This window comes from Anopheles coluzzii, chromosome 3 (genome assembly GCF_943734685.1).
Source record: "Anopheles coluzzii chromosome 3, AcolN3, whole genome shotgun sequence".
NCBI lineage: Eukaryota > Metazoa > Arthropoda > Insecta > Diptera > Culicidae > Anopheles > Anopheles coluzzii.
This window is the reverse complement of record NC_064671.1, coordinates 18,563,590-18,588,794: the sequence shown is the minus strand read 5'-3', so window position 1 is coordinate 18,588,794 and position 25,205 is coordinate 18,563,590. Positions and strand designations below refer to the sequence as shown.

At 44.3% G+C, this 25,205-nt stretch overlaps 1 protein-coding gene across 2 annotated transcripts in view; it reads left to right on the top strand.

Annotated features, from left to right (window-relative positions):
• Positions 1-25,205, top strand: part of LOC120957385 (uncharacterized) — a 74,861-nt gene that overhangs the window by 26,119 nt on the left and 23,537 nt on the right. The window lies entirely within an intron of this gene.

The following is a 25,205-nucleotide window of genomic DNA, read 5'->3' as shown; positions in this document are numbered from 1 at the left end:
CCACTTACAGCGGGTCAAAGCGAGGACCTAACCAAGTCAGTCAGTCAGTCAGTCAGTCTGTCAGTTAGTTAGTCAGTAACACCGGCGCGTGTGTGTGTGTCAGCTTAACAAGTACCGAGACATGTTCGACCGGGTTGTGCATCTCATGAGATTAGCCCAGTACTCATTCGTGCACCGAGCAGAAACTGGATTTCTGTTACGGACTCACATGCAGTCGTCGGAAGATACGTTCGGGGAGTTGGAATTACTGACCATCTGATGTTGAAGGGGGTCCCACAAGAGGAAGACCAATAACTGCGAGGAGAGCTGGCGACACTCTGTTTACCTAGTTTAACCGTGTGTCGTCTGTCCCGTGATCCCGTCTTCATAAAGCAGAGATGATCAGCAACACCTCGTGTGTCAACATTTGTAAAATCTCCTCCCTCTGGCTTCTTGCCTGCCACAACTGTGCCGGGCCTGCAAGGGACGTTGCAGCCAGAAGGCATCCGGTGTGTCGGGTATGTAAACGCAATGCAAAATTCTCACCCATACCCGGCGGGCCGGGTCTGGCGAGTCGGGAGCATCTCCTCTGGGGCAGGCAGGAAGATTTATTATGAAATCGTAAGTCTGTTGTAAACAGGGTCAGCAGAAGGCGAGGTGCTAGCCACAGCCTGCAGGCATCCGAGTGCTTGCTACTACTGCTCTACGATGATGCAGCCGCACGATTGGCCATCTTCCTGTTGGTTGTTGCTGCTGACGGCCCCTTCTTGTAGCCGCTGGGAGCCACTCGAACTGGGTCTCTGGGTGTATCTGGGTCGGGCAGGAAATGGGCAAAACCTCCGATCCTCATCACCCTAAGCTCTCTTTCTCTCCCTTTACTTTGTTGCACGCGCTGAGTTTCGTCCACGATCATCGTGATCGCATGATCATGCTTCTACGATGGCTAGGTGTGTGTGTGTGTGCCTCCGAGCTTGTTATTGTTGTACGGTTTTGCATCTACCAGATCATGATGCCTAGGGTAATGGGTAATGCTGCTGTTGGTTTCTCTCTCTCTCCAGCTCGCTCTTGGGTGAGTAGACCTCTTGGGTGACTGGAGGAGGGCGCTTTTTTATATTAAAATATTTGCCCGATCGATTGACTGATCGATTACACACTGCCTTTCGACGAGATGGTGGTGAGTTTGTGGATCGTGCACGAGAAAGTTCCCTTCGGAAGAGGGATTGGGACGTGCGGGAGCCGCTCTAGCGATTATCTTATTTCTGCGATCTGGCGGAGGGTTTAAGAGTAGTAGGTTTGTTGGTTGAGAGTGATGGTTGGTGGGAGCAATAACACAAAAAAACCACACAGTCTAGCTCAAACATCTCGGGTGAACTACTTTCGAACGACAATGGGAATTGATTAGGGTCTTTGTAAAGCAGCCAGCTAGAGCAGTTCGCAATGGTAAGCTTGGTGAAAGAATAAATAGAATGTGCCTATTCGAGACCTTCTCTGCGCGAGCTGCGTATATGTTTGCGACCACAACGAAGTGAATATCATTCGCTCTTTGATTGAGAAACCCCTTTTCGGCATGGTTCATTTGCGATTGCGTTGCGGTAAAAAGTCACATTTACACTGTATTATCCGTATCATAGCCGCGCTCGAAATCACGATTATCCTACTCACTTCTTTTCCAATTAAAATCGAACCACATTAAAGCACGCAATCGGTGCACCGAGCCCCGGAGGAGAGATGCCGTTTGTTTATCGTAACTGGGCGGACAATTACACTCCATTTGGTCCTGCTCCGGCTGAGCTCTGCCAACGGGATGGTGTGTGATAATGATGAACGCTGCCGGGGCTGCGCGCTTGTCTATATGGCTGGCAGCACACACGATTTTACTTTTGCGGCACGGTGTGTCACGTAATGCCGGCCCGCGGTGTGCTGCTGGCTCTTGGATGATCAATTATGTAGCTCTCTGTAGCCGGGCAGCAGCAGCAGCAGCGGCAGCCATATTGGGCGAGCACACTTCCACGTCCATTGAACGGTCGATTATGTTGCGGGCCCATTGTCAAATAATTACGTTATCGTGCATCGCACATCCTCTGATCGACAGAGGCGCCCCAAACACACAATCGATTGAATGCGCTTTACTTATATGTTGTTGTTGTTTTTTATTGTTTCGTTTTAGGTAAGAGATTTCCTGCCCATTTTATGGAGAGGGGCATCCTAAAGATGCGAGAGAAGCCTCGTTACAAAGTGAGATCACAAGATGGACAGCTAATTTGAGATGCTCTGGCGGGGACAACAACATCCACAACCATGTGCGAGCACCATCTACAAACGGTGTGGTCGGTATGTGCAAGTAAACCGAACTACAAACCCTATCGTATTACCCAAGGCTTCATGCGAATCTACCACCCAGAGAGGGCGTACAACTTCTTTGTTCAAGTACTGTAGCAGTTTGTGTTTCCACAGTTTACCTCCGAGGAGAGGCGTTCCTGGTCAACACTGTAAATCGATGAGGTGATGTTTATGCAACGAAATATGATCCTCTGTAATGAATTGACTCAATACCGCTTCAGTTTCATCGCCCCACGCGGCTAATAGTAGTGCGCTCAGGGGAAAGGAACATCGCCATCGTGTGGTCCGATGGTGTTCTGTGTCGGTACTTTATTGATTTCAGTTCCCACCTGGTACTCGTGGGTGGTACGGGTTGGTGTTATTTTATTGAAAACCTCCCTCATCCTATGCCCTTTCGCTGAACACTGAGACATCCATTTAGCCACGGGATTACAATCATATATGCACAAAACAACAGTAACGGATTGAAAGATGGTGGTGCGGATCGGTCAAAGCGAGAATAAATCGTACATTTGGAACTAAATAGTTCATCTTGATAAAGTTGTACAGACTGGCAGAGAGCAACGATGTAGAGGAGCAAAGAGTGTACGGTTTGAAAAATTAAACCACACGAATACGGTGCTTTTGTACATCGCCGAGGTTTTGATGTTGCTTTTTCTTTGCAATTCCCTTTCGAAATGGATAAAGGTGATGGGGAAAAGGTGTGAAGTGAGTAATTGGTTCGGATGAGCTTTTCAAGCTCCACAATCCAATTCCATCATTGACCATATGTGTTGTAGCATCGTTCGGTATTAAACGGACGAATGAATCGTTCCTGCATACGGAAGAAACACCGTGATGGGAGAGCGGTAACAGACCTCGTCTCGCTCCCGATATCTGATCCAGCAGGGATAGCTTGTTTGGAGTTCACCCTTCATATAGGAGGATGAGGAAGCTTGACTGACAGCGGCCGGCATCAAGCGTCATCGCCAGTAGGATGAACCAGCCTAGTTGTTGCAGGACCTAATATAATTTAATACTTTTGCAACACAGAATGAAACATGAAACAAACGACATGGGGCTAGTTGGGTTAGAGGTAGAAAACGAAACAAAATCTAAACATCAGAAGAAACACCATGCAGCAACGCGACCACTCTGTGTCATCGTCCATCCATAGAGATCTCAAATGTCAATCGTTGAGGGTATCGAGCGGGGACAAAAACACACCATCTCTCGTCCCACCGACAGGTCCGGGTATTTAAAGACCTACCATTTTAAACACGCTGTTCCACACGAACGGTTGGTAACTCTGATAGATTGACAGTTGGCTGATGATGATGATGATGATGGAAGAGGCAGGGACCCGAGAATCCGGAAGGAGCAAAGTTTGCCATCGATTTGCATCTCGTGTCTCGTGGTGTGTCGCGTCGAACCGTCAATCACGGGCGCGCTGTGCAGTGTTGTTGCTGCACAGGCAGACAGGTGGACCACACTTGGAGGAGGAAGCTTTCCAGCGGAAGGAGGCTGGGTTTGGGTGAGATACGGATGAATGCTTCGGGCTGAGGTAAGAAGCGTCGATGAACCGTGTGCCGAACGAAGCCATATAGCTAGCCCGAAAAGGCAAGAAACTTGAGTCGGCGGGAAAATCGACGAACTGTGGAGTCACGGGTAACGACCATCCCTCGTGTATCCGGATGATTGCTTCCGAACAAATGTCTAAAAAGGGCTTCCTCCAGGTGGTCGCGTCAGAGTCCTGCATCGGTGACTGTTTTGGAAAAAAAAGTTGAAAGATTTGAACTTATTCCGAGATACTCCCCAACGTCGTTTTCTAAATCAGAGTTCAGGATTTAGACGGAAATCAATTCTATGATGTATCACAAGTAGACTATCTTGGTGGATGTGACTACCGAAATCCCAAGAAGAAATCAAGAGCGCTAGATAAACACGGTGGTTTACACATTCATTTAACCACGGTTTAATTAAGTTTTATTGCATTGCCTATCTGTCAGCTTGGAATTTCGATGCCACTGGGCTGTCTGGGCGGGATTTACTGTCTCTCAACCAACGGCAACAAACGAACGGACCCGTTGCAGTTCCCGCACACCTACGTGTGTGTGTGTACATCGTTATGATGTGTCTCTGTGGTGAAGCTACCGGCGGGGCGTCCCAAAACGGTACCGCGTGAAGGTGGCAAATTAAAATATCTTCCAACGGGACGTGTGATCGCATTGCCACAGCATTAACGGGCCCCGTGCGCGATCTGATTCCCGCGCGATTTCACCACGCGTCGTCTAGCTCGCACACATACACACAGCACACCGGGAATTAGCTGTGCTGGCTTCTTGCCTGGCTCGATAATAGCATTACGCCATCGTACACTCCGGGCCGGCGGTATTGAACCGGTTGAACCGGGATTGACCGAGCACCCGATAACAACTCCTCCGTTGCGGTGTGTCAATCATCTCGGTGTGACTCGGGGTTGATGTGATTAAAGCGAGCTTTCATCTCTGCCAGCGGTCTAACGGTGGTCTTTGATGGGTTAAACACCAAAGCACCAGACGAAGAGGAAGCACAAGGTTTGATATGACAATCATCCCGCGGACCTCCACCGAAAAGTGTGTAATCTACCGTGACGGATTGGGGGATGGCGTCTAATTAGGAGGAAGGTTTTTTTTTGTTGTTGTTGCTTGGGCTCCGAACGTGGAGGGCTTTGTGGTGAAACCCAACTTGCTGACATGCGGATGATGCGGAAGGTAAAGGTAGGAATTAGAAAGAAGGTATTTTTTGTTCTTTTTTATGCCCCTCGAAATGAGCTTAACGTTGGGGAGAACGGTTGTGTAGGCGCACTGGCAACTTCTGCCAACAACCCCGGACGTGATCTAACTAAGGTAAATAAAGCTCCCAGAATAAGGTCAGGTCAGCAAGATTGCCACCGCCGCCCCCTGCGGTGGGGTTATCTGGCAAGGTTTTCCGATTCGGTTTTGTGGGACAGCCGAAGGGTCGAAACTATGCCCGCGGAACCACGGAGCAAAACGTGCGCCAATCGGATGGATCTACCTCTCCCTCTTTGCACCTCTTCCCGTCCGACTCTCCCTTCGTCAACAATTAATCCATTATTTAACGGTAATTGGGTTTTAGTGCAAAAGTCATACGAAACCCCGTCGAATGGGGTGAGGTGGAGCAGCGAATAGTGGAAAAAGAAAGTTGGCCATCGAGATCTAACCTCGGTGCCTTTTGTTTAGAGGCGTTCCATCGTGTTTGCAAGGCAGACCACCACCACCACCACCAGAGCGGAGCGGCTTATCTTTTAGGGACGTGAAGAATTGTCTTTTGCAGCGCCCCCGTTGCCTGCCCCCGTTGCCTGGTACTGGTTTTGATGGAAAGCAATGGCAACGGCGCTGGCATCCAAGCAGAGTTCTTGAGGTCTTGGGCAAGGACCGTAAAGATATCAGGTCAAGTTATAAGCCCGTTTTGACAGCTAGGTGGAAGAAGAATTGACGAAGAAAACTGACAGTTAGTTTTCCGCTTTTGGCGAACGCTTCAAGTTCTCGAAGGAAAATTTCCATTTTAAATCACGGACTGTGTTCTAATAAACTAAAATATTCACCCAAATTGATCTCTACCAAATATTGACCATGCAAAACGTAAATAATCCATCAATACATATACAAGCGGAAAACCATCTGTCAAAATCGGAGCCCAGGGGGGGGATCGCCAAAAGCGCTATAACTACACCTCATTATACATTCCACCTTGGGTCTTGGGGCTTTTATTGCTCGGGCGTATCTTGTTTTTGTGCGCGCCGTTTTGGGGGAGCTGAACCCTTTGGATGTGTCCTCAATTCGCACGGCTCTGTAGGTGAACAGAGTGGTTTGGAGAAAGGCCCGAAAGGTGGAGAGAGGCGATGCAGGGCGAACCCGTTCGCCGATCGATCGCTCGCGCAGATAAGCCGGCTGACTTATATTAATGGTCTCAAAGACGTGCAAAATCGGGATCGCTGGGAATGGAAATTTGTTTAGTACCGAACCGGGCAGCAGAGTTGATTTATGTCCCAGTCGTCGCCGTACCTGTGTGTTGTGCTTTTGGTGGCTTGCGCCTGGGGAGTAGGGGGGGAGGGGGGTGATCCTCTTGCCCGAAGGGGGAAAAAGTTTATGACGGCCCGTGTGTTGGTTTGACCCGCTTTGGCGGCAACTTGGTGCTTTGATTCTGCCCATCGGACCGGTCTATCGAAATTGTCTGTGTGTGTGTGTGTGAGGGCTCGGGGTGGTGAGATGTTATGATTAGCAACGTCATCTTGTCCGCGTTCATCTCTTTCGCTCGATCTCGACTTTCGGTGGAAGATTCTGCAATCGTTTGCGAGCGAGTTCTTATGGCGATGCGTTCGGAACGGTGTTTGAAGGTTGGGATTTTGACATAAATTTTACTGTCGCCTTCACGTTGGGGATGACAAAAGGAGCTTTTTATCGTCGGATTGCTGGCGCTGCTCGTCGATTAAACCGTAGCAGGCGTGAGACGAAACGAATAGGTAAAGATTATCGATAAAAAGCCCTTCAGCGATCGACGTTATTTGATTAGAGGCAAATTTTCGCTCAAACCAGCAGCGTATATTTATGTGTGAACACGATGGTTTTGGTGGTGAATTTTGTATGCTCTGTGTTGTGTGGTAATTAGCTTACACGGGGTTGGCCGTGAGCGGTGTTTTAACTTTATTACCGAACGTTCAGAGACCACCAACGCTCGTGGAGCAATGCAGAAGAGCGCAAAAAAGGGTAACAAACGCTCACGTGGGTATGACGCGGGTCGCGTTGCTGGTTAAGCACGTCATGCCCATCCCGCTGCTGGTATAAGGATTCCGGTGGCTTTACTGTGCGCCGTTGAGCAGAACATTTTCAACGCGAATCCAATAAGTTCTAGCCTTCCCGTGCGCCCGCCCGCCCTTGTGTATCGCCCCTTTCTGCCGGAGCGTGGGAAACTCTGGCGGCCGTCGTCGTCGATCGTCGGTCGCTGGAGAGCATAAGTTTCGTTTTCCAATTTCCGCTCGTGCAGCGTGGAAAACATACCCGGCCAGGCTACTGCCATCGGTAATGCTGCCGAAGAAGCAAACGTGCGCTGTTCGACACGTTTATCAATTTTGTAGCGTTCTCCGTGGTGCTTGCGCGAAGCTCTAACATCGTTCAGCATTATTGCCGCCACCGCCGAAGACGTTAAAGGATTTAATTAAATTTTTAGCGTTCCAGTGTGCCGCGGCTCACTGCCGAGGAAAGGTGTGCTCCGTCTGGTGTACGATAGCAGCAACAAGGCCAGCACTAACCTGATGGGACCATCCACCCGGTGGGTGCGATTAAGCTGTTAAGAATTTTTCCATTCCACGGAATCGTTTTGCGCGCGCGGGTTTCAGTGTCGTCAGTAAAAAAAAGTACTCTCATTGGAGGTGCATTGGCCCTTTTTTTTGTAGCTGCTGCTCCCGGTTTGTTGCACTGCCACCAAGCGTCCTTACCTAGGTGTTCCCACGGGGCAGACGTTGGTGTAGTTTGATCCATTACTGCCGTCTGCACTGGTTGATTTCCGGCCCGGGGTAGCTAGCAGCTTTTTGTGTTCCGGTTTGCGCGTTAGCGCGGGCAGCCAAGTTCGCCGGAAATGAAAGATAATGCTTGGCACTTTGCAAAATTGTTTCAGTCGAGTTAAGGTGGCGTTTACGGTTTGCCGAAGCGTGTGATGCTTTTTGGTGTGACGGCCAGGAATGTGGTTCATTGTGTTCGTGGAAATGTGTCTTAACTTTTGCTTTGGATTTTAGTTCTAATGATAAATCTGTGCGAAAGATGTGATGAGGTCGGTCGGTAGGTTTTCTTCCACTTTTTTTTATTTCTCCAAGTTCCCTAGTTCCCAAGTTCCAAGTATTTTCTAGAACATCGTTTTGGAATCTTTGAAACAACTTGATGAAATTAGACCTACCATCAGGATATCATAGTGAGACCAAAATTCAAACATATTTCAATTTATAGAGACAATGCTCCTGATGTTCTTAATTTATGTTTAAGTCGTAAAATCACCAAAAAATGTGTAATTTTAGGTAGACTACCGAAAGAAATTTTACGAAATTGCTGGACAATGCATTGAGCCTGATGATATTTTACAAAATGGCAAGAAAACTAGCTAAAACTAGCATCATAACATCATAATTGTGTACCACAAATGACACAAAAAATGGTTATAATTCTTCCCCCCTAATTTTTCATTTTTGTTCATTTTAACTTCAGCACAGCGCGGTTGCATCATGTGTTTTATAATTTGGCTCAAACCTACGTGGATTCAGACATAATAATAGTTAAAGTTATTTTTACATTTTAGGTTATAACACGTTTATTTAAAGATGTTTAATGATAATGAAAGTAACTGTGAGCAGAGTAGAGCCGAACACGGTTCGTTTGGGAGTTGAACTACATTGTGCCTTTGCAGGATCAGGCGAGTGCACCATTACACCATCTGAGCGCTCAGTAGATGTGTTTGTTTGTTTGCTTATATAAACTAATTGATGAGCGATGCCATACAAGTGCTCTGAATTCAGTATTCTTCAACACTTTTGTCGTTTGTGATTTTTACAGTTTTCTCATAGCTTCTATGTTATTGCGTATTTCTAAGCATATTTCTTTACTCTGATTATAAAAAGCCGTATTTGGCGAATTCATAAAATCTCCCTTGCTAGTTAATCGTATCTTTCGAAAGGATTGTGTAGAATTGAGGTACTCTAAAGGTATTTTCATGTTTATAAAATGATTCTATTACTCCATAAAATGCAACCTGCAGAGCTAAGCAAACTATTCAGCAGAAAGATTGCTGAACAGCGAAAGATTATTATTAGGAGATCCTTCAAACCTAGCAATCAATTCAATTGTAGGGTTACCTTTAGATGAAAATATTCATTACTATCATTTCTTGCATGATTTACATGCAATGTTAATGCGATAGAATACTGTTGTCTTACAAATCATCACCCTTGGTTGTGGCTTCAACAAGATTGTCTATCTTAAAGCAGATGCTATGCTACAATCAGATACTAAATCAGTAACACTATCAGTGCAACCAAACGACAGCAGCAGGCAGCAACTGGCTTTCTGGTCGACGCATACTAATTTGTCCTGGGTAACAAAATAATGGCGTCAAGATTGTGGCTCCCTCTCCATACCATCTGTCTTCCGCACTCCCGCACAGGAAACAATCTCCGCGTGACTGGAAAAGCATAAAATGAAACTTCAAACCAAGCGCATCTTAACCTTGGTGGCTGCGCTGCTGCAAAAACTGTCCACTTTGAACGCGTTGGAACAGGGTCATTCCCGTCAACAGAGTGTGCCGCCGGGGGGCTGTAGCGAAAGTTGGTCCCGTCCAAATATTCCAACAAGCCCCCGGGAGGGGCGAATGCCTTCTGGTCTTTCTAGCAGCCGTCGACCGCAAAGATTGTTCGCCCGGCCCGGCCGTGCCCCGGGATGTGCAAGAACGTGTACGGCGGCGTGGGGGTCACCGTCACGTAGCGCAAGGGATCGCGCGAAACCAACCTTCCCATGCCGATCGGATTGAAGCAAAAGGGAAAAGGGTAGCCAGTTTGCGATGGCCCATGTCTCTCCAGCTGTCAAGGGAGAGGTGTCGTTCGGTGTTGGACAGGAGCGGAAAACTAGAGCACTTCGCGCGAGTGGCCCGCCGGTCTGTTTGGTGAATAATTTATACCACAAACTCTTCTTCTTCCTTCCTTCTTCTTCTGCAGCAAAAAAGGCCTCAACTACGTGAAATGAAAGGTACTTGTGTGTGTTTGTGGAAGCTCCTTTCTCTTTGGGTGTACCTTTTTGATGATGCAGAGCTTTTAGGATGGAATTAAGGGGGGGGGGGGGGGTAAGAGTGGGAAGGTTTTCATTACCAGATTTGTATTCAACCTTCTTTCATCGGTCAGAAGGTTGGAGGATGGTGCTGCCTGGGATGAGCCCTTTCCGTTTGCTGGCTCAATCTCTCAAGAGCCTCTTTCCGGGCCGGGTTGAAGTCCAAAATGGATTGGAGCACTCATTACACGATGCGGCTCGCTCTCGGAGGGAAGCAACTGCTTGGGATCAATGCCTGGTGGGATCAATGACAACGGTGGGCTGTGTTTGTCGATGATGGTCCAATATCCCTGCCCTCTGTCCTGCCCTGGTGACATCTCAGTGGGAGTTTTGCAAGCCCGCAACCTTTCTCGAAATCCAAACCTCCGTGTTACTGAGCTTTATTTCACTTTACGTACATCACCACCACCGCTGCAACGACCCGTACGCCACCTACGGGGACTCTCCTTTTCCGGATGGTTTGTCCTGTGCAGCACCGTTCGGTTTATCTTATGTCACACCGATGTCACACCCCCTCCAAGAGTGAGCGAGTGTGGCGCTCGGGGTGTTGTTTATGTCGCTGTCCGACCACATGCCGGCGTTCCCTCGGTCGGTCGATGTGAGCAAATGGATGACAGTTCTCTCTTTGCACTCCTACTTGACCTGTTGCAATTAAGGCATGTTAGTGTCATGGAAGGTTTTCTTCCACTCCTCTGGCCCATGGACCATGCTGTGCTCTGTTGCCTTGGCTTCTGTACTATCTGTTCGATTGTCACCCTTAGTTAGGGAAATAATTACAAAAAAAGAGTAGCGTAAGAGACGGGGGAAAACAGAACGAAAAGGTGCCCAGCACACAACCTTCGGGGCTAACCTTTCCGGGCGAGACGCCGTCGCATGTCCAGATAACGCACACGAGGTGAAACGCTGAACACAATGGTGCGCCTGTCTCCTACGCACAACGGTTGGTTGGCTGGCTGGCGTCTGTAAAGTTTTGCCCCGCTTGTCGCCGCCGGACACGCTATTCCAGTCCAGATTACATTCTGACCCAACAGCTTGACAGCTTGCACTGATTGTGCAGTAGGCGGACCAGGAGAGGATGTATAGATGTACCTCGGGACGGAGGGCGCACCGATATCGGTGCGTGCGTAGGATGGTGGGACAAGCTGAAGCTACAAACCAGACGCTGGAAGCGAAAACATTTGAAAAGAATGTCGAATTTTATTGCACCTTCACGATGGGTTGATAGGACACAAATAAAATTAAGAGAAAAACGCTGCACCCAGGGATAACGCTTTCCGATACTCTCGAACAACTCGTTGTCTGAGTAAGGCAGTGATTAGAGGTAGCGTGGAAATGGTGCTGAAAGTTTGGGCTCGGTAGCTATGTATTATTTTTTTATTTAAAAAACCTGGATTAAAAAACCTGGAAAAGTTTTCATCATTACTTCTTATGACAGTACGAAAAGGGATGGGAAAGAACAATACGACATTGATTCATTTTTCAAAAGAATCGTTCAGTTGTTGGTTGACAGTGAACAATATTTGAAACAGTATCGTGTTTTTTAAATGCATTTTGTTTATCAACAAAAATGGTAATAATCACTCACACTAAATGATATGTTCAACAGGCCTTTTCATGATAAAATTTTGATGACAACTGAAGTGGAATGACGAAAAGTTATGCAAAATGTAACATTCACTTTCAGAAAATACTACAAATATTTGAGGAAGAGAATTATGCTTTCAAATGAAGGCTAACGCCCATTATTTAAATGGGTGATGTGTTGAATAAAACAAAAAAATAACTTAGTATGATTTATCATTTTAGTTATTTTAAATTATCATTTATAACATTTTTTTATTGTGAATTTCATTTTTAGGATATGTTTTTGTGCGTTTGCCTGAAATTAAGTATCAAGAATTAACATTTAATAGCGATGAGTTTGATGAATATTTGATTGGATAACTTATTCTTCATAAAATGAATTGTCTCTATATCCGTAATTTCGGTTTTAAGCTACCTCTATTCGCACCTTAACTCTCTGTGCAGCTGGCTAAATGTGTTGACAGCATCGAACTGCGGTGGAATGTGTGATGCGATGAGTGTAGTATTATTTGTAGCAAAAGGAGAAAAAAACCCCTTCTATTGGTAATAAAAGCAGTCCGAAATTTGGGTCAAATTTAAATAATAAATTGTACGTGTGTTGCTTTCGTATCATGCCCAAACCAAAACAAAAACAAAAAAAGCACACACACATGCTCACACAGAGCCGTCAATAATTTATTTCCGATTCCAATTCGATCGCAAATATTGAGCGAAATAAACGAAATAAAAAAGTTTGCTTTTGCCGGTTCGCTTCCTTCCCTTCGGGTTTCTTCTTCCCCCGTTGGTCATGAATATTTGAGTACGAAATCAACTCAACTCGGCAATGATGTGTGTGTGTGTGTGTGTGTGTGTGTGTGTGTGTGTGTGTGTGTGTGTGTGTGTGTGTGTGTGTGTGTGTGTGTGTGTGTGTGTGTGTGTGTGTGTGTGTGTGTGTGTGTGTGTGTGTGTGTGTGTGTGTGTGTGTGTGTGTGTGTGTGTGTGTGTGTGTGTGTGTGTGTGTGTGTGTGTGTGTTTGGCTACTACCTCTTGTCGATTGAACTGTTATGTTCGGTGGCGGTTGTTCTCAGCGGTAATAAATATTGACAATTGCCACCACCGCCCCATAGATAACATTTATCTTCGTTGAAGCGTTTGAACCGCCTGCTGCTGCTGCTGCTGCCATTCGGCAAATCCCTTCTAACGATCCGCGCCGTAAAGGATTCGACAGGAAAGGGTAGACATCTTAATTCTCTTCAGGGAGAGCGAATCCTACGAAATGCATACTTGTGCTGGTGAGATCGAGTTACGGTAAAGCAGCACCATCGAATTGGTGGGTGAGGAAATGTTTCAAAGTCTTCCTTTGATACTTAAATAAATAAAAAAATAATTTTTTTCTCCATCGGCCGGGCTCTTTCCGTCTGACAGTGTTCAGGGAGATTGGAAGGCCCCGGGGATGATGATATGGGGATTGCGATAGAAATGATTTTCCTCAAAACGTTGTAGAAAAAGGAGAAACGGAAGAAATTGCCAGTTTGAAGGGCTTCAATTTGAGGGGCTTCAATTTTGTTGCTTCTTACGCTGGGGAAGTATTTTAAGGCACCAGGAATCCTTAAAAGCTCCAAAACGTAGACGCATTTCCGGCGAGAGCTGGTCCTAGCCACAGTTTTCGTCGTGATGATTGTGATGAGTAGCGACGAAGGATGAGTACATTACAATACACCCTCTATTTGTAGTGCTTGTTGTTATAGCTTTCTTCTTTTGCTAGATAAAGCACAATGGCACTCATTCTACACCCTTTTTTGGACCTATAGCTCACCACTCATTGACTCATTGTGTCGTAACGCAGGGAGGTAGCGCCCACGTATATGCAAAAGGGGCACTGCTTACTTGAAGGGCAAATGGGGCAGGGAAAACCCCTATAAATAACCGACCCAGACGCAGGCAATGATCGATTTATGGCCGACCTTGGGTCAGAATGGGAAGGTGTACGGAGCAAACAGCAAACCTGTGCAGTGGCCAGTATCCGGGCACTGATTTCGGTTCGCTGAGTTCTCTGTTTTTTTTTTACCACCGTTTTGTGTGTTTTAGCTTCTCCCCAATTCGTAGTGCCAATCACCGTTTGTGCTCTCAACTTCCTGAGGTCAATTGAGGTGAAAATAAAACGAGCTCGAAGGAGTAGGACGTTTATCGACAAGCTGCTGGACCTCCTTATTGCGTTTGGTTTCTCTATTAGCCTATGTAAGCGTGTGGCAAGAAAGCGGCGAGAAAGTCAATTAACATATTTACCTTGAAGAAGCCACAGCTAGGGAGTGGTGAGGTTAGAGGTTCTATTGATTATGATTTAATCAAATTTCCATCAAACTGCTTCAACCTCTGTTACCAGTGAACCAAAAAAGTATTTCCTTTGCAAAAAAAAAAGAATAGACTCTTTCTTCCCAACGAATTCGATTAAACAAAATTGTAACCAAGCACCTTATTTTCCCCTCCGAATTTCTGGCGTGACCTGTAGGATTATGTTGTTCAGTTTTACTTTTCGTTTGCTGTTCAAGCTACTAACGATTGGTCGTAATTGCTCGGCCAAATGCTTGTTTATTGCTTTTCTGTGCATTTTTTTCAGAAGGCAGCTGCTTTCCCAAGGATAAGCCTTCTGTATTCGATTTTAATAGCTTCGTTTAGTACCGGGATTTGGGGTAAAACTTTTTCGCCTGCTTCGTTGTCGATAAAATGGTTCTAAAACAAGGCTTAAAGTGTTATTAACGTTATGTGGCAAGAAATTTAGGACACAGTTTTTGACAAGGATTCATGTTGGTTTAGTAATATTATGTAGCAATAAGCATTTCCTTTTCTTGTTGGATTTTTTGTGCCTTTTTTGCCAACTGTATCGCGGTCAGATTGGGCAAAATTGACCAACGAAACCTGTGAAATTCACTTAGCCTTCATTTCCTGCACCTGATAAAGGTTTTCCGGTTCGGTTTTTTTATGCTCTGTAGGGTTTACCTTGTGTTTCAAATTTAACAGCCCTCTGTCGTTGTGTCGTGCACAGTCCTTTTTCACCTCCATTTAATAGAAGCACCTGGCGATTAATAATACGCACCAAGAACGAACCCCCTTGTAGGAAGCGTTAATTGTTAACCGCAACGGACAGTTGTCTGCCATCCTTTCGATGCTTTACTTCCCTTTTGCAGCTCCCCCTGACTGGCTGCAGCACTTCCTGCTGTGGCAAAGAATAGCGCTACTGTTTCAAAACCGTTGCCCCACTTTCCATACAGCTGGAGAAAGGGGGCAGGCTGCAAGGACATTATCCCTCCGATACCCTTTTTTATGTCAGTGGCACAACAACAACAAAAAAACGGCAGGAAATTAAAGGCTTCTCACTGAAAATGTCATCGGTATTGTTCTTCTACGGTGGGAGCTCGTCGTTTGCCGTTGCGCTCAATGAATGGCTTTTTGTTTCAACGTTTGGTTTCAGGATTTGGGTCACCTGTCGGGTCCCTGTCGTTGTCCGGTGCAAAGGATGTGCAGCGGGGAGGGAAGAGGTTGTAAGATACACACATTGTGTGTTTGTTTTGCTTTACAGAACGTTACCTCCGCATTGTTGCGTCCCTTTTATGGTTTCGAGCGGCGTAACCGAGGCCCGTTCTGTCCGATTTTTGCTTTATTAATGTTTCATTTTTGCGGTATAATGTGTAATTAGAGAATACGTAAGGTGTAAGGTGTGACAGGGGTGTAGGAAATGTAGGAGGAATGATTCATGGTGGGATCATTCTACGGCATTGGGTGGCATTTGTAAGGCAACAGTTAAATGTGGTCCATGCAGTGGACGAGGGAAAGTGAAAGTCGAATTATTAGTTTTATTTTTATTTTTTATTTCAATCAATTAAATCGCCACCTGATGACGGTATTGTACATCATAAGAAAGGTTATGTATTATTTCAATTTGTTTAACAAAATTATATTTAAATCTACATTGCTATCAACTATGTATTTGATATACATTTTATGAAAAAATATGTTGCAGTTTTTATTGTTTTTGTAGCAAGTTTATTGCGGAATAGAATTTTGTTTCAATTAGTATTTTTTGGTTTATTTTTTATGTTTATGTTATATGATTTACTCGATTGATCGATGACGAACTAGACCTTGAAAAGTTATGTGCATCTTTCAAAGGCAACAATATTAATATCTTTTTTTAGGGTTGTTAAACCCTTTGTTTATGTATTAATATAAAATGGAATAAATTAAATCAAACTTGAACGGCACATTAGTAGAAACATACTGTTATGCTTCACAAGCACTTATCATTCTATTTTGTATGCAAATAACTGCAAAAGCATTCCTTTAAGAGATCTCACAGGTATTTATTATATTTAATTATGCACTGGAATGATTATAACGTGCAGTAGACATTTAGTAACGAAGGCGTTACTGTTACCTCTTATCACTGACACATTGTTGCATACCGAATGTTGGGAAAATCGAGCATCGATTTCACACCGGGGTGTGCCCACACACACGCTGTCAATGGTGGAAATGAATGTAGATGTGGAAATATAATTCCTTTTTTTTGGCCTCCGACAACCTACTCGTTCCTTTCTGCGTATTGTTTTTCCTCTTGAGGATAGTTTTAAATACCCCTAACAAAGTCCCACCTAACACAATCCCACTGTTCATGGTAAAAACAATGTAATAAGAATCACGATAGGAAATGTCAATGCGTCGTTCACTTATTTGCTATGGGATTGTTACTTTATTGTCACTTTGGCAACAAACAAAAAAAAAACAGAAGACTGTTGCGTTGGATGGGAAAGCCGACGAGTTGAGAAAGTAATGCCATTTTTTTGGGAAGAGTTTAATTAAATTTGCATAACAAATGCAGGTGCCTGAATCATAACGAGCGGGTGGTACGGAACGAGCCTGGTTGTAAGTTTTTCTCGTTGATGTGCATTATTTTCATAATAATCGCCAGCCCAGAGCGAAAAACAGATGAACATGTCAATTAGTGACACGAGCGCGGGCGACCCACCAGCCTAGGACAGAAACCGAAACGAACCAATCTCGGCAAGCAGCCAATGCTAGAGCATCATATGCTGCTGTACCACAGTGGGGTGTGTGTGTGTGTGTGATAATTAGCTCGCACTGGATCGCACATACCGTTCCTTCCTCCCGGTGAGAGGGCGCACGGCGGGCCAATGTTTGATGTTAATTTTATTAAAAGCTCACAACACAATTAAGTAAAAAATTTCCTTTTCCATTTCCATTATGGTTCCCTTTGCTTTTTGTTGCTGTTGTTGTTTGCTTTGTGTAGACACGTGTGCGACCGGCAAACTGATTCGGTTCGACCATTGTCTGTGTACGCATTTCAACCGTACGTTTCCCCGTCCAAACCCGTGTTGTTGCAATATTTGAATGCGCGGTTGTCCGTGCGAGCGCGTGCGATACAAGACGCTTCCCCGGGAAAAAAAATGAAAAGCCAAAGCTCCCCCCCGTCTCGTGGTAATTGGTGAAAAGGTATGCTTGATTTTCACCTGCCGTTGTGTGCATGAGTTGGCCCGGGCACTGTTTTGCTGAGCCGCCGTCCTACAGCTGACGATGGTCGCCACACGAAGATAAACATTCCCTGACGAATAATGTAACGACGACGACCCCCCCCCCCCGGTTGGTTGTGGTGGTGGAAAGAAAACAGGAAAAAATATGGAAAATGAAAGGAAAAGCTGACCGGCCTACAGCACATTTCTGGACGGTTTTTTAAAAGCATTTTTCCCCGTTGTTTTTTTATGTTTGTTTTTAGCGAAGGATTGTTCTTGCCCACCCGAACCGAATGGTAAATAAATAAACAGGCTGCTGGGGTTTTGGGTTGTGTGCGGGTCTCTGGTTATCGTTGATATTTGTGGTATCGAGTTTTCCACGCTCTCCTCCGACACTGCGATACGATTTTGGGTGGGGAAAAAAAAGCAACTTCGTGGCGGTTGCTGGCGGGGGGGGGGGGGGGGCACAGCTTCACCAATGGATGGGCTGCAAGATGTGATTTATGCACGCGGGGGAGCCCGGATCTTTATTTGCTTTGCTGTTTTACTTTTCCGTAGCTCTCTCTGCCACACGACGGGTGTGTGTTCGGTTTTGCGGCGATTTGCATTTTATGATTGTGACGAGACACGGCAACAAGTGTTGTAAAAACAAAGCGAGGAATGCTTTTTAGGGGGGAAAAAACAAAGCTGTTTTTCCCAAAATTTATTTCCATGAAACAAACAAAAAATATATGAATTTAATTTCCTTGTCAACAAACGGGTGTCCAGCATTAATTTCATCGAAACCGGTTCACATCTTCTCCATTACAACACTTCTCGCCCCGGCCTGTGAAAGCATCAGCTGTCGTAGCGTAAACAGGCGCAATATTTTCCTTCCATTAACAGTTTGTTGTGCGTGGTCGTTGGGCATACCCCCCCCCCCTCCTTCCCTCCTATTGGCAAGAACATCCGCCGGGGCAGAATAAACACCCAATGACCGGAACTTACTTCGAGGCGCGCGTGAAAGCTCAATCAAAACTTCATCCTTCCCCCTTGGTGGCGTTCTTTCGTCGTATGCCTGTAGTAAGTGTGTGTGTGTGTGTGTGTCTAATTAGCTGAAATTAATTGCGTTATAAACTGTATTTACCTTTACTGCTTGGGAAATGTGCGTAACCGGGAGGGAGGAATGTGTCATGAACTCTTCAGCAGAAGCAGAACGCCTCGGAGGTCTAGCAGTACCGGGGAATTTTTAGGTGAATCTCCTTCTACCCGGCACTGGTCTTAAACACACACTCGCGCACATCTCCCGTGCTCTGTTTCTGGGTGGTGTGGAGTGCATTTTCATTAAAAGTTTGCATGTAACTGAGAGTGGGAAAAAGTAACAAAAAATAAGAAAAGAAAGAGTGAAGGAAAAGTTCTTCTCAGCAGTCGTACACGACGGTACGACAAACGACAGGCCATGATGGGTTGAATTGTTTCCCGGTGGAATACGGCACCATCGCACAATTCTTTCTCGAGCACGATGATGCATGATGAAGGAGCTGATGACGGCGATGATTATGATGATGATGGCGATGAGCATGATAATGATAATGGGTATATCTTGCCGCCGCTTGCTGGTAGAAACTTTTATTGTGTGGCTGTGGTGTAGTGGGGTTTGGGGTTTCCTCATCTTCTGCAGGAACTCCGTTCTTGGCCAACAGTTGCTGGATCAATCATGCTGTGTGTGTGTGTGTGTGTGCGGTTGCGTTCTCGGGAGGCTGTAGTAATAAAGTTCCACGTTTTATACGCTTTTCCGATTGCTTTATTGGACTCCGAGGGTGGGCGAAGGTGGTGAACCAGTTATAACTCCAGCGTCCGCAGACCAGTAATGATGAAATTTCATCATGTGCTTTATTTCTCCAAGGGAAAATCGTCGTAACTGGACATTAGATTGAGGTTAGGTTTTTTTTAGATAATGCTATTTATGAGTAAATTTGCTTGATTTGATTCACGTTTTTGGAAAGATTTGGTTTCAAATTGTATTTCGTATATCAGATTAAGCCGAAACGTTAAAAATCTTATTTGATTTTTTAGTATGATTTGCTGTAGGTCAAATTGTTCCTTTATTGTTCTTCTCTGCTTTTCTCGAACGACTTCAATTAAGTAATCGGCAACTTATATTAAAGTACTTGATTACCATTGTTCTAATTTCCAAATAGGTCATCCAAAAAAGGTTCGTAATCACTGCTGTAATAGGAATGACGAACAACGATTTAATGGTTACAGTTTGTTGTACATTTATTGATGAAACTCTTCACCAAATCTTTTTATACATCTTTAACAGGTTGTTATGAACCTCCTGGATTAAAAAATAGGTTTATATGATAATATTTAATAATAAAATTTGTTTGAAAACAGACTTAGCCCAAGTGACATTTGTTCTAAATTTGTAACCATGATCTAAATTTAATCGAATGGTGCTCTAATTACCAAACATTAAAAAATTTTGTGTGATAAACCGTGTTCAACATTTTGTTTGTGCGTGTGTATGACCTTCCTGTATTGGATGATGATGGCGTCTAATCCGATTTAGATTCATTTTCTTAAATATTTGACGAAAAAAGAAGGCACATATCGTGCAGCGTTATTTTGTGATAATTCGTTTTTTTTTTTTGGTACAAAAAGACTAAACGACCAGTTACAAAGATTGCCTAATCCCCCAATCGACCAATCAAAAAACGTTATTTCCCAAAGGATAGAGCAGTAAGTATCGAAAAAGTCACATCACAGTCGATTGTAAAGGGCTTGTTCTAAAAATCCCTTAAGCTGGTGCAGTTTAAGGGAAGTTTAAGGCGTCAGTTTAAGGGAAATAGCACGAAAAACCCGATTTTAGAACTCGAAAATGTCAATTGGGATATTACTTTAGGTATTTTCTTTATTATATCTTCTCGATTAGTTTTCTTAAGCTACTTTTGTTAACACCTGCTGTACACTGTACAAAATTTGTAGAATATTATTTAAAAAAATGTTTTAAACAGTTTCGATATTTATTTCCTTTTCAATTGTTAGTTTTCCTCAACCACCATTGTTATGAATCCAGACCTTATATTTATAATTATTTTTATAAGGTTTCAAAACATATCAGTTATAAATGATTGATTCAAATTTTGAATTATTTTGAAGCCCAACTTTATTCGTCGGAACATTTCAAAGCAATGTATTAAAGAAATTGAAAACAATAATCCATTTCCTACCAGATGGAATTGTTAAGAATTAGTACCTCTCAGATCGGGAAAACCCGTAACTGTATGTTACATTTAAATTGTCTACCCAGTACTTAGTAAAATTAGCAATATGACGTTCTTACCTTGTCGGCATCTTTACTTTTCGCATAAATCATGAAAGGTTTCATTTTTCCTGGTCTAAACTGCAGGTTAAAGTCCGTTCCTTACCTCTGTCCGTAAAGCCTGAAGCCACATAAACTGTGGCGCATTATTAACAACGCCGCACCACAACAGCGACGATGGCGGGCGCTAGCAAGAAGTGATCATATTTTTCGGTAAATCCCTTTAAACAGCTGGAAACCCCCTTACGTTTTTAAAGCGGTCTAATCAATCACCCAAAAGCCGTTCCCCCTCCCCCCCCCTCCTTCCCATTACACCAGTAATTAGCTGGTGCGTAAGTGGCGCAGAGCAGCTATTTTCACGCACAACAACCAACAACCCCCGTAACCACATCATCTTTTTGCCAGCCCATCTCCATCCATTATGCACCTTATTGGCGCGCATTGGAGCTTCACGTTTTATGCTTCAGCATCTTGCCATGGATGCCCACGCCGGTGAAACCATCCAAAATAGATCTCAATAATAATATTTCGAGCAGTTTTTCTCCTAGAAGCCAGTCACGCTAAAAAAACACAACAAAATACGTCTTGAAATAAAGCAAATGTATTTTTGAAGCATGAAAGTATTTCATTAAAAGTACCGGCGTTGGTGGTGCTGCTACCTATTGAAAGCTTTCTTTCACCGGCGCGCAGTCCACCCCACGCACACGCAAAACACATTAGGAGCATAATTTATAATACGATCGCCTCCTAAAATTGCCAATCAGCGTAGAGAAGAAGCACAGTAGCATAAGCTGTCTAGATGCTGTGGCGTGCAGCATAATAACTTTCCATTTTATTTGCCCGCGGGTGGGTTTTTTTTAAAAGGTTCAGATCGACACCAGTTGGGTCTAGTTCGGGCAACCAGTTCATTAGGGGGTCGCGAAAGACGTTTACACCCGTAGAAGAGCTTGATGTGGATGCCATGAGTGGTTTGCTTAAAAAAAAAGCGATCGAACTGGCTCTCATTCTCTCGCTTTGCGGCTCTACCCACGGGAATATGCGAATTGTTCGTTGGAAGATGCTCCTCGGACGATGTCCTCTGCCCGCACCGAAGAAGAAGGTCAGCTGGTGTTTTAATTGGGTGAATAAAATTTAATTTCAGCCATATTTACTTGAGCGCACCATTGCGAATCACCATGGGGTGTGTGGTGTGCGTGCAACCTGAATAAGGTCTTAATTGTCCCGAGACGCGCGTGGCCCCTTCTCGGTGGTCCAACTACAATCCACTTAGATTGGATTAAAAAGGATGAGATTATCGAGACGAATTTTAATGGTTACGGGCGTCACCATCGAGTTGCTGTATAACTTCGCTGTCACGACACCGTCACGAGACACCATCAGAAGCTTGCACAGCGGGAGCATGAAGACTAAAGGCGTCTTGATAAGAGTGCAAAAAAGGCTTCTTCCCCCGTGTGTGGTGGTTATTAAAAAAAAAAAGTTAGAGCAAGGAAAAGCTTTCCCAGCCCACCACCCTGCGTCTGTACTGTGCCTGAAGGGAATGATTCGCCAAATGAAAATAGGGAACGGAATTTATTACGTCGCTCGATGTCATACGGAGAGTGAAATTCCGTGTAAAATGTTGGTAAAATGTGCAGTAGCTGCAGCGAGCGCAGTGCATGTAATTGCTTTCGCCTCGTTCGCCCGCGGTTGTTGGCTGCAGCTAATGAGCTCACTGACACACACATTACGCTCATTCTAAATTAGGTCGATTGAATCGATTTGAATGGGGTTCAGCACCGCTCCTTCGTTGGCGTACCTACTACTATACCTCTACTACTGCCAACGGTTGTCAAGTGGGGGAAATGCTTCTTAATGATCGTTCACCGGTTCGCGCACTCGCGCTGGTACCGCACATAACGTCAGCACAATTTTCCCTCTTTTGTGCACTTTAATTACTGCTGCGCCATACAACAAGGCTCGCCAAGCTTGGTGGTGGTGGTGGTGGTGGCCTCCTTCTTTCCCTCGCAGTAACAACATTGTACAGACACGGAGCGGTGGGGAGTGGTAGCTGAAAATCGGTAAGACAAGAGGGGAGGGTGAAAAAAGTCACTTAAGTCAGTAGAGACTGACGAAAAATTTGCATGTGCGAAGCGAGCGAAAAATCAATCAATTAAAACCCGCTGCCAATACTACCGTCAACTAGCGAAGAGGCGGGCGGTTACAGTTACATCGACGGTGGAGCTCTTCTGGAGTATGCTAAGGGGGTGAGCTCCACTTTACCTTCAATGGTTGGGCCCGTTCGAAAATGCCTACAAAGACAATGGTAGGCACTCTGTCTATCAACCCACAAAAAAAAAACAAGACTTGCACACATCAGCTGCATTGGCGTGGGGAGGAGAGTGGCGCTCGATTTGCAAAGTTTCGCGTTTGCACATTCCTTTCCGCGTGGTGCGCGCTTGCATGCTGAGGGTGGGAAAGGTGCACTCGGGCGGCTCTTTGAGGCGCTCGTATTTGGTTTTGTGCGGTGAAAATGATACACCACCGGCCATTTCCCATCCCCGCTGGTGCATGCTCAGCGAAAAAGGAAGTGAACGAAGCCCTGCTTTTCCGTCAAGGACGTTTCGTGCTTTCGAGGGCGGCGAGCGTCTTTGGTTGAATGTCAACGTGCCAGCACACATACACACTCGGTCCCATTGCATCAAAGTGTGAATGAGGTGCCAAAATGCACTCTAGGAAGATAGGGAAAAGCGATTTTGTTCCGTTTCCCCGCTTATGTGATATGCACTCTGGTGACGTAGAGTGCGCTATGGCTCTGTGACGGAAGTTATAAAAAAAAAAAACTTTTGAAAACCCTCACAATTTTTAACACGATGCCTTTTTCGGTTTGCACATTGCTGCAGGTTTTGTTCACCAGGGAAATCTAACACAAAATTCTCCCTTCGGGTAGTTGTGTTAGTTTGAGGATTGACACACGGCAATGGTATGGCAGCACTGGGAGTCATTTAAGGATAGAAGGGTGATGTGGACATCTTTGAAAATAGAGTCCGTACACATTTGAAATTAATTTTTAAGATTAAAATATATTTTTATTAGCTACTGGACCCTATTATGAATGTTTTGTGCAATGCTGGAAACATTCCAGGAGTTAATGAAGTGATGCCTTAAAATGATGATTGAAGACTAATTAATGTCTTCCACAATTTTGCAGAGAGTATGATAAACATATCATGTTTTAATAATACTACAAGTTTGTTTGAAATTGTTTTGATATTTTTAACAGTGTATCTTCCATTGAATAAAACGCTTTAAATTTAAGTCAAGCAATATTGTTTTAAACAAAAAGAGATTATTGAATTTATCAATTGAAACCGTTGTTAAAAAAGATGAAAAAATGCAAATGAAAATATTAAATATAATCAAACATTTCATCTTTGCGGAATGGAAGGGTAAATGTCATTTCTTTCATTTCATAATCAACTCTTTTCACTTGCTTTTCCGGATTGATCAAAGTGGTTATATATACTGCACGTGGTATACTATCACGACTCTCAAATAATGATGAATTAAATTAGGAACTTGAACAGCAATTTATTTATGATAAATTTATAAGTATTTTATGGACCTTGGATTTTCCAAAAAAAAAAAAATCACTTTACGACGTATTTATGCAGTGAATTGCATAGAAGTACCGAATTATTATTGTTTTTTCACTGTTTACTATTTTATTCTGTTCTACTATTTTAATTTAAAAGTCAAAACAGATTTTTTTTTTCATTCTGGAAGTAAAATGAAAAAAAAAAACGGAAATGAACAGACCATTTTTAAGACTTACCATCTGTAATGTGGTTGACAGTGCCGCAATACGTTACTGTCAATGTCATAAAAAAAATTAACTGAAACAAAATCCATACCAGCGTCACGTACTCAATTGCGATAATCAGAGTAGATACTCAAAACGATTGGTGTGACCAACACATACTTCATGACAATTTAGCGACCATCGCTTGGTCATGACTTTTTTTTATTGTGATCAGTTCTGCAAAATGTCACTGACATAGACATGACAAATTCCGGCTGAAACAAAATCATGTCAGCGTCACGAGCTCAACTGTGATGATCAGTAATTGACCTTAAACAGTTCTTGCGACCATCACATGCTTTGTGACATTTTGTGCGACCAACTATTGGTCAGTCACTTTGTCGCGACAAGAGTTGGGTGCTCATCAAAATGTCACCAAGCATGTGATTGATCCACCAACTGTTTGAGTCTCGTGTCTGATCATCTTAGTGCAAGTGAGCTGATTTGAGCTTCGTTTCAGTCAAGAGTCTATCATGTCACTCTATCATGTCCATATTGCCCCATGGTCCCATAAATTTGCCTTCTTTTGTGGCTTTCTCAATCGTACCAGAAAGAAAATGCACTATTCACCGCAGAACGAATATCCGCAGTCCGTGTAAGAGCTTTCCCTGCATGCCAAGCTTTCTTTTTATCTCGCTCCACTTGCAAGAAAAGTCATCCTCGCAGCAAGGAAGCAGCATACTATATTTGGCTTTATAAAAAGAAAGGATTCCCTGTCACGCCAGTCCCACTGCTGGTGCTCCATGGAAGTAGAAAACGGCAAACAATAAATCACACACCATTAAGAGTGTCTTCCTGACCGGGAGGGG